Source organism: Malania oleifera, chromosome 3, assembly GCF_029873635.1.
Source record: "Malania oleifera isolate guangnan ecotype guangnan chromosome 3, ASM2987363v1, whole genome shotgun sequence".
In the NCBI taxonomy this organism is placed as follows: Eukaryota; Viridiplantae; Streptophyta; class Magnoliopsida; order Santalales; family Ximeniaceae; genus Malania; species Malania oleifera.
Window position 1 is genome coordinate 75,049,493 of NC_080419.1, and position 11,285 is coordinate 75,060,777.

General features: G+C 31.8%; 1 long non-coding RNA gene across 1 annotated transcript; it reads left to right on the forward strand.

Annotated features, from left to right (window-relative positions):
• Positions 1-9,880: 9,880 nt before the first annotated feature.
• LOC131150603 (uncharacterized) lies at positions 9,881-10,394 on the forward strand. Its single transcript, XR_009135576.1, has 2 exons — positions 9,881-10,000; positions 10,139-10,394. It is a non-coding gene; the product is annotated as an uncharacterized LOC131150603 (long non-coding RNA).
• The last annotated feature ends 891 nt before the right edge of the window (positions 10,395-11,285 follow it).

Here is an 11,285-nt window from a genome sequence, read left to right on the forward strand (position 1 = left end):
GTCCACAGCCAGCGTGGGACCTACAAGAATGTGTGGGGTCCACAGCCAGTGTGGAAAGGTTTTGACATGAGGTCTCCTCGGAAAGGCCTGGTTAAAATTGGGGTGTCGACAATTATTATTATTTATTATTTTCATTATTATTTTTAATTTTTATTATCATTATTATTAGTATTTTTATTACTATTATTACTATTATTTTATTTATTATTATTATTATTATTTTTCATTAGTATTATTATTATTACTTTTATTTTTATTTCTATTTATATTGTTTATTATTATTATTATTATTATTATTTATTATTTTCATTATTATTGACATTATTTTTAATTATTATTATTATTAGTATTTTTACCTTTATTTATTACTATTATTATTATTATTTCCTTATTTCTATAATAGTAGTATATATTATTTCCAAAAAAAAAGAAAAATACCATAAACCAAAAAAGGAAATGTTTGTAGGGTTTTCTCAAAATTATTTTTATAAGAAGGGGGGGCTGCGCACAGAGCCGGGGGGACACACCGAACACACCAAAAAAAAAAACATCTTCTTCTTCTCTAGCCGTTCTCTCCTCCTTCCGGCCACCTTCCAGACCCTGCACCAACCTCACCATCCTCCCCCTCAACCTCCCACGACCAGCCACCCGAAGAATCCCCGGAGACCCTCTGTAGTTCCCCACTCGCCGTCGCCGCTGTAACGCCACACCAGCACGGCCTTGAACCATGCTGCCATCTCCGGCCACCCCCAGCCTTCACCTGCTCACAGCTGCAACCACTATCACGCAGGCACGAAACAGAGCCACCCAAACATCCAGCCTACCACGACCTCACCGGCAAGCCCTTGTAGCAGTTGAAGCTCCAACCATCTCCCGCGGTGGCACTCCAGCAATCCGGCAAAACCGCAGCAAGTAGCCGCCCTTGCTCCAACCAGTATCACACTGCACACACACACACAGCACACACACTGCACACACACACAGCACACACACACAGAAACGCACACACACAGCACACACACACACTGCACACACACACAGAAACGCACACACACACAGCAACACACACACACAGCACACACACACTACACACACACTGCACACACACACACACAGCACACACACTGCACACACACACAGCACACACAGTAAAACACACACGTTCATTGTATTTTTATTTATTTATTTTTTTTCTTTCTTTATTTTTCTTTTTCTTTCCAGTTTGGTTTATTTCTTGGTTTTGACATATTCTAATATTTGGGTTTCATTGTAAATGCAGGTGGCATGCTTAGGTTGTATATATATTAAATGAGTACCATTCGTTTTATAGGTTTTTTTTATTTATGTAATGTTCCTGGTAATTTTTTTTTTCTCTTGTTTTTTGTTGTATTTGTTCTATAGGTTAATTGTTTTATTATTATTGTTGTGAAGTTTTTTATAGTTGGATTTTGTCTTAATATTTAAAGTTTAACCTTTTGTATTTATTGAATTATTATTATTGTAGGATCCTTAATGTTATAATACGTGGTCATATGTTTTATTCATGTTGTAGGTTTTTATTATTGTTATAGTTATTTTAAATATTCGATTTTCATGTTTGGGGGTTATTTTTGTTTACTGTTGTGTGTTCAATGTTTGTGCATTTAGGGTAGTTTTTATTTAATTTCATTGTTGTACTTATTTATTTAACATTCATGTTTGATAATTGATATTCATGTTTCTATCTTTTGAAGTATTTGTGATTATATTTGTAGAATTTTCTTGTTAAACTTTTACTGTAATAGGATTTTTAATATTTGTTAGTTAGTATCCATGTTTTTATTTTGGCTATACGTATTATTTAATAATCATTGTTGTTACCGTAGAATTGTTATGGTTAAAATATGTTTTAAAATTTAAGTTTATATTTTTGTTGTATTTAGTGTCCGTATTAGGTTTCATACTAATTTTTTAGGGTTTCCTCATTTTGATTCATAGTGTTCCCATCTCATCATACATTGATTTCCATAATTCGATGTGTAAATTATTTCCTTAGTTTTGGTAATATTGTTTCCGTATGTATTAAGTGTATCACTGATTGCGTGTTCATATTAAGGTAAATGTCTTTTAGTTAAAATATGCGTATTACTTTTATTATTATTTTAATATTATTATTATTATTGTACTACTTACTATTACTGTTAATATTACTATTATCATTATTATTACTATTAGTATTTATTATTATTATTTTTATTATTATCATTTTTAGTATTGTTATCATTATGGTATTAACTATTATTGTTATTAACATTAGTATTGTTATCACTATTATTATTAATATTATCATTATTATCAGCATTAGTATTATTACTATTACTAATATTTTTATTTTTATTATTGTTTTTATTTATTTATTTATTTATTTATTTATTTTTTGTTATTTGGTCTTATATGTACTAGAATATTTATTTTTATTAAAATATTTTTTATTTTTATCCCTATGATTTTATTGCGGGGGTATGAGCCTTCGGGCTTCACGTACCCTAAGCTCTGAGGGAATATATGTATATATTTTATTTATTTAATTGTTTATTCATTTTTCATGTGTGTTTATTAATTCATAAAAAGAGTAGTTTAAAGAATTATTAGATTAACTTAGGGATAATTTCAAATTAATTAGGTACCGTTCGTAAGAACGGGCGCGTAGGGGGTGCTCGTACCTTCCCCTCGCGTAACCGAACTCCCGACCCCAACTCTGGTAATGTAGACCGATTCTACCCCTAACGGGGTAGTAATCATGTGTTCTAACTGCACTAAAGGTTAGTGGCGACTCCGACATTCCATGTTTTTCCATGAAAATATTAAAATGATTTTTGATTTCGCCGCCCGGGGCACACGCGCTCCCGGGACACCGCGACAGATGCCATAGCCAGTCTTTGTCTTTGATGATAGCGCTCAAACACCTTGGTGTATCATGTTGGATGGCGAGCGAAAACATTTGATTCTTTGCCATTTGAACTCGAGTGACAATCTTTCTTCGAGCGTCTATTATCACCATCTACTTATCACTGAGGCTAATTAGGTAACCTCTCTCCACGAGCTGTCCGAGACTAAGTATATTAGTCTTCATGGCTGGCACATAGTAGACATTGGAGATGTAAGCATGATCTCCGGACTCTGTTTGATATCAAAATATCTCCTCTCCCTCGGACTAGGATTTTAAAATTATCGCCAAAAGAGATCTCCCCCTAAACTTTCTCATCAAGTTCAAAGAATAAGTTCTTTCTACCAGTCATACGGTTGCTGGCTCCAGAATCAAGGTACCAAACGCTTTGGTCCTAGGGAGTTGAATTGTGTGCCATCGGCATCAACAATTCTCCATCTGCATGTTCAGTTTCGGCAAGGTTAGCCTCCTCGTTAACCTTTTCTTGTTATCACCCCCAACATTCATTACTGTAAAGCCCGTACTTGTAATAATTGTAGCATTGAATGTTTCTTTTGTCTACGTTTGGACGGTTATTGTATCCCCCTCTTCTTCCTTGTCCTTTACCTCATGGAACATAGTACTTTTGATTGCGTCCTTCTCTAGTGGGACCTCTTCTGCCTCTGCCACCTTCTCTAGAGTTAAAATTTCCATAATTTCTTCCACGAGAACCTCGGTCTCGTCCTCTTCCTTGCTGTGACATCCCCCCTTTGTCGTATCTATCTGCAGTGAGGGACAACTCCGTTTGGAGAGCTTGCCCCAGTGCTTTCTCATCACTTCTTCTGTTGACTTTTTGCTCATGGACTTGGAGTGAGCCCACAAGTTCTTTTACGGACATTATTTCCAAATCTTTTGTTTCTTCTAAGGTCACAGCTATATAATCATATTTTGGATCTAAAGATCGCAAAATTTTCTCACAAATTCTCTCGTCATTGAGAGTCTCTCCATTTCTTCTCAATTGATTTGATACTACTATAACTCTTGTATAGTAGTCAGCAATAAATTTAGTAGATTTCATTTTTAAAGATTCGAACTCACATCGCAATGTTTGAAAACGAATCTTTTTCGCTTTGTCTGCACCTTTGTGTGTTCGATGGAGAGAGTCCCAAACTTCTTTGGATGTCTTGGCGGAGGTGATGATTTCAAAAGTGGCCTCATCAAGGCCTTGGTAGATTATGGACTTCGCTTTGCAATCCTTCGTTCGATCGGCTCGCAAGGTTGTTCTTTGAACATCGGACATAGCTCCTTCAGCTTCTTTTGATGGCCTTTCTCTGTACCCATCTTCAACAATGTCCATGACATCCTGAGCACCAAGTAGGGCTCTCATTTCAATAGACCAATTGTCATAATTCTCCCGACTCAATTTTGGAATGATCGCTTGGGTAGTACCATTAGCCATTGAATTTAATATATAAAAATAGAGAAATGGGGACTGATTTTGGCAAATCCGATACCACCAATGTGTTCAGAAGGTTGAAAAACCTTAGGAACTGGTTTTGGGTTGCAAAGAACCGGTCCAAAAATCATTGAACGAGCTGCAGGGATTTTCGGGTGGTTTTTAAACTGGCCGGTTCAACTTAACGGCCGTTTAATGGCGTTATGCTTACCGTTAGTCCATGTGGCAGTGTCTGTGCAAGCCGGGTGTCGGCGGCTAGGACACGGATTAGAAGCGAGTCAGGTCTCGAGTACGAATCCGGTTTGTGGGTAACTTATTCGGGTCGCCGGTTGCTAGCCGGGTCAAGTCTCACCAAGCGGGCGAGGAAGACGCGTACGGAGCGCGTGGGCAAATCTTGCTGGCGGCCAGAGTCTTTTTCGGCCCGTGCAGCGCCTCGGAAAGGCACTGCAAACATCTGACGTGCGTGTGAGCGCGTGCAAAACCTACCGAAGTCCGTTTGAGAGGTGGTTTCCACCGTCGGAATCGTCTCGTGTCGAATTTCACAATGGTAGACTCAATTTTTTATTTTGAGCAACTTCAAATATTAGAGATCCGTCCGTCTTGTTTGACAGATTTCAGCATTCCTATACGCCCTGATACCACTAATGGGTAGAGAGGAACACTCAGTCACTGGTTGTGACTCAAACTCAGTGAGAATAAATACACAATAACAATATATTTCAATCTCAAAATAGATACAGAGAACTTCAAATTAAAACCCTCTCTCACGCTCACTGGCTTTACACTCTCAACACACCACATCCTTCATTGCACACACACACATCTATTTATAGTAAATCATACAACAATATAATCAACAATGGTGGGAATTAAACTTCAACGGAGGTGGGCTGGTAAGCAGAGTAGGTTGCCTGCCAATCTCCAATGTCAACAGAAATGACTGCCGACGAGTCAAGTTTAATTTTCAACACTAATTACATTTGTAGTTATCCGAAACCAATTCTTAATAAAAAATAACTAACATAAGGAAACAAACTAATGTTCAAGTAATTCTTTGTGTGCGCATAAGAAAAACTAACAATTGACTGGAAGTGAAACAACTGTCATTTTCTTCCTTTTGCTCTTCAACTTTCTTATAGGCTCAATAATTTTATAAAATTAAAAAATTTAAATTTAAATAAAAAAAATCAACTACACATCCCTTACCTGCCATCTCATGAATATAATATGATTTAGCAACATATCCATCATATGTATTCTATCAATTTATAGAACATGGTTACATTGTTTAATTATCTCAATTCCACTTGTTTTGCTAGTTTTGGTAAAAGGAAGGATGTTCATGCTTTGTGGATAAATGTAGTTTTTGCAGTTTTATGAGGCTTATGAATTGAAAGAAATGCTCATATATTTATTTAAAAAAATCTGCACAAATCTTTATAATGGGAGAACATTCAAATTTGGCATTGCTTAAGTGTGCTTTTGCTGGTTGTTTTAAAGGAGTGAGGTTTTTAGATATCTAATGGGATTGGTGGGCTTTGTTAGTATGAGTGTTTTAGTTTTGTTTCATAAGGAGGTTTAGGAATTACAATAACTAATGATGGTTCACTTTCCCAGTATCCCAGAATCATTGTAGATTCAATGAGGGAAGGAATTCATTTGTGTAAATGTTTGCATTATTTTAATGTGATTATTGAAAGTGACTCGCGAATTGTAATTAATTGACTTCAAAAAGGTAGATATACTTTGTGGTATCTTTCGGATTTTTGGGAGGAGCTCTTGGTAGAGTTAGAAGGAGTGAACGTCGTGGTGATGCATCAATATAGGGAAGGCAATAGTGCGACTGATTTTCTTACTAAAGAAGAAGAAATGGGAAACAATGTAATTTACGAAAAACAACACCTTCTATCACGTTATCTGAAAGGTATTTTTTGGATGGATAGGTGGGGTCTCGTTTCTGTTCGTCGTTAGTTCAACTCTAAAGTTTTGTTTGGTGTATTTTGATTAGTTTTTTGCTGTGTTTATGTTTTTATTTTCTTTGTTAGTTATGTTTGGTTTTGTTATCCTGATTTGATTGGCGGTGTTATTTTTTTGGGAAGATTTTTCTGTAATCTCTCTTTGCTTATTTCGTAACCACGGTATTCCTCCACCAAAAGTAAGGGTATATTAATAAATAAATAGAGGTACCGCCCTCTTTTAGTAATAAAAAAAAAATCACGAAAGTTATAATAATTAATTATTCTCTTTGAAACCATTCAAAATTAATCATTCAAGATTTGACTTCTAATGAGGTACCCAAAAAAAAAGTGTTTTTTTGTATGAGATTTTATGGTAACGCAAAAATCAGTTCAGAATTAAGCCCTTTTTTATTAAGAATTATGATACATTGTCAAATTATTATTGCATTTAATGATTTATTTGAATTCAAATTTATAATTCCTAATGCATTTCATAAAATTATATACAGAAAAGCAGAACAGCTAGCTCTATAACCAATTAAAACCTTTTGTGCACAATTTAAAGCACATATTTAATTATTGGGCTCTCTTAAAAAAATAAAACATATTCGCGATTCAGTTTAATGTTTTGAATTACCAAGACACATAATTGTCAATATCTCTAGAATAAGAGAAAACAAACTATGTAAATTATTATTACAATTTATTTTGTTATGTTTCAAGTTATTATTAATAATAATATTTTATTAATAAAATTATAAAACATGCATAATATGCTATGCTAACATATAAAATTTTTGCTACATTTTCAATATATTTAATATTTTCCTTGAATCTAGTTCTGGAAAAAACTTAAAGACCCCACTTGAAACTTAAAAATATTAGAGCAATAAAAAGAAAACATAAAAAAATAATAATAATAATTTTTCATCTTTAGTTATGAAAATAAGGAGAATAAGAAAGAAAATAAAATACATGCCAAACTAATGAACAAAATTTTAATTTTAAGCATCATTAACATTTGATTTTTTTTCTGAACTTTTAATTATATTAAAAAATTAATTTTAGTAATATTTAGCATGAGAGAAAAATACATATATTTGCGTGTGTTTCGATAAAAACTTCCTGAATCTACATGTTGAAAAATACATTGTTGTAAAAATTGCATATAAATTTCATTATTTTAAATGCATAGCAAATTATAATTTTTTAGATTAATTTTATGTAAGTTAAATAAATTTATTTCTATTGAAATTAACAAAAAAAAAAAAGATTTATAAAATTCAATATATTTATACAAAGACTGTCAACGTGCTTATAAAATATATAGTGATACAATTTTCTTTTATATATTCCTATCATCATATATTAATTTTTAAAACATTCTCAGTGTGAACTTGAATATGATTTAAATATTTTTAAATGTCATATACAGAAAACTAACATTTTATTTCATTAAAAATTCAAACACATAATTTTTGTATGCTTTTTAAAAATTTTTCTAATGGAATACAATTTATTCACTAAATAAATATAATTTTATACTTGAAATAATTTTAAAATCTTGCATTAATTTCAATAAATTTTATTTTTATCACTCTTATTAATATTTCAAGGTCGACATTATTTTGGTATCCTAATTTAAATAATGCATTATAGAGTCTTATGATAGTTGGAGATTTAGTAATTATTTCTTTTTAATTTAAAGTCCCTAATTTAAATAATGCATTATAGAGTCTTATGATAGTTGGAGATTTAGTAATTATTTCCTTTTAATTTAAAGTCAACATGAATTTAAAGACAACTTATTACATTCTAATTTGTTTGAAGTCATTTTTAACTAAAAAGTATGATACTACAAATTAACGCCATTAAATTTTTAAAAAATTCTAAAGTGGATGATCCATAAGATAAAATAAAATAAAACACACACACACACATTTTTCAAAATTTTCAAATTCTTCAAAATTCATGTTAATTATGCAAAATATTTCATATAAAAATATAATAGAAAATAATATTAGATAGATTTGAGAATATGATGTAAAGAGAGATAAAATTTCTTGTTGTCATTAGCGTTAATTAAAAATTATTTTAATTGGCAATGTTTTTATCAAAGTGTTAACCAATTGCAACTAATTAAAAAAATTAGAAATCAACCAATCAGAAAATTATGATTTAATCGGCCAGAAATTGTAATTGAATTAATTTTTTTTTTTGTAATTCCTAAAATATAACGGAATTAATACTCTCAAGAAGCACTAATAATAATTAAATTAAAATTTTTTGTAACTCTTATCTACATGTTTGATATTTAGAATGGGGTGGCAGGAATGGAATTGAATTTATTATTTGATTTCTTCATTCTCTCCATTCAAAATTTCATTCCATTCGATTCTGATCCATTTCATTTCCCAAACCAAAAATGACATAAGCATAATTGAATTAATAATTCATTTAATTCTCAATAATATGTTTTACCGTCACCAATACTAGTTATATTAATTGTTAAATAATTAATCAAAAATAAATTTATTAGATATATTTTTTTCTAAAATATAGAAATTTCAGAAATTGATATTCAATATTTATATTGTCATAAATGGATACCATCATGCTTCAATAAATTAGCATAAATATAGATTGACCATTATAGAAATTTTTGAATTCAAACATTTTTCATTGTGACAGAAATTAAATTATAATTTAATTTTATGAGAAAATTTTGAAAATATTATTTATTTTATAAAATTTCAATAGAACACAACTCATATAACACAAAATCGAAATTTCATATAGCAAATATTAAACACTTGGAATAAGTTGTTACATTATCTCAAACTTAATCATACATTCTAAACAATCAAGATACATATGACCAATTCACTTGATTGAGAGAAGGATTCATGGAAATGATTAAGAGAAGGATTTAAGTGGGAGTAAAAGAGAGAGATTGCAAATGTAAAGCTATTAAAGAGATTTGTGGCAATCAAGGAGAGAAGGGGAGAGGGAGGGAGAGATGTTTGTGAAAGACAACCAAAATTCTAAGAGGGTAAATATAATAATATATTTTATGGGTTAAAATGCTCTAATTAATAATATGCTCCAATAGTAATCAAGAAAACAAGAATTAAATTAATTAAAAATTAGTTTTAAATTTTAAAAATTTAAAATTATAATAATTAGGATTTGGGGTTTGCGGGATTTTGAAATCAATACGGATTGTTGTTAATACATAATATAGACTAAAAAATAATTGCGCCCTCACGGGCATGGCACGGTGAAAAGGTATCAATAAGTAAGAAGAAGTATCGGGGGTTCAATTTCAGGTAAATACACTCACAGAGTCAGCGGTACCTGTGGATTAGTCGAGCGTCCAAAGGACATCGGGCACCATCATTTCAAATACATATATATAAGGTGAGTATGGTGTATTTTCCCAAAAATGAATAAAGTTTTATTTTGGGCCCAATCTTTAAAGTGTTCCATCTTTTTCATTAATGGCACATTCAAATTAGATGCAAAGACAATTATAAATAGTTTCATAGAGTGGGCATTGGTAACTTGACCATTCATCAATAAACGAAAGATACAAGGAGAAGAGGAGAGGCAAGAAGAGAAGAGAACAGATGGCTAAACTTTTATTCACTCCTATTTTCTTTTCCATCCTCGTTTTCTCAGGTTTGTTCCATTATCTTTCCCTGTTTGTTTGCCTTTAATGTAGTTATTGAATGAAAAATAAGCCGACAATCCATTTGAATTAAAATTTTCTTATTTGCATTCAAAAGCTAGACTTACTATCGATGTCTTTTGTTGTAGCTCTACTGATGATAGAACCAAGCATGGCTCAACCAAAAAAATGTAACCTTTCCTTCACAAATGAAAAGTGTAATCCAGTAACATGTTCGCTGAAGTGTGCAGCGGAGTACCAAGGTCGGGCTAAAGGAAGCTGCCAAAAGGATAATACGCTGCCGTATCTGGTGTGCGTCTGCACTTGCATTTGATGCCTCTTGTTCCAATTTTCATTAATAAAGCAACAAATAAAATTAAACTAATTTGGGGTATCTTCCTTATTAATATTATTATCGTTACATGGTTAAAATACATCGAAATTTCTCGAATACGATCTTTATTTGTTGCATTCCTATTTTCATGAGCAATAAAATAAAGAAAAGCGAAAAAAACTTGGGATCCATCCGAATGATGGCACGAGTCGCTGTCGAGTACCGACCATGTTTTCCCTTATCAGGTGTGAATACTAGCGACATAATTGTGCTACCACTTTTTATAAAGGTTAAAATTTAACCTTAATTAAAAGAGGCTGCTATGTGCATCACAAAGATAGGAGTTCGGGAATATAGTTACACGCTTTAAGAATGTATTGAGTCAATAGCACCCTTGGAGTGACTTCTCGGAGTGATTACAATTAACTTGCCAACAATATAAGGTTGCAACCATTTCTTTTAGGTGTGAAAAGTATTTTGGTTAAAAAAAAAATATGACAATGACACTGCTTTTCAAAAATATTTTCAAAATAAGAATAGCATACAATTTTCAATGCCTTAGAAACATTTTGCTTTAAAATCAACAGATAAAATAAAAGGTGGAATTGTGAAAAGTAATAAATGACCATAACGGTAAAAATAAAAGAAGAATGTAAAGAAAATTAACCCAATTAATGATTCAATGCCAACTCAAAAGGACAAGAGAAATAAAGGGAATAATAAGTGCATCCCAAATATTTAAAGTTTCAAATTGACACGTTTTTCTTCAACTGCACATTAAATAAGCCAATTAATGAGCAATAGTTAAAAAAAAAAAAAAAAGGGTTAAGTTAACATGCGATCTAATCCAATTTTTATCATTTCTTTGTGCCTTCTGATCATACTTAGACCTTGTATCTTCAAAAGCCCATTATTGATCTTCAATCTCAATTCCTTAACTGATGGATCTTAAGTCGCACGAC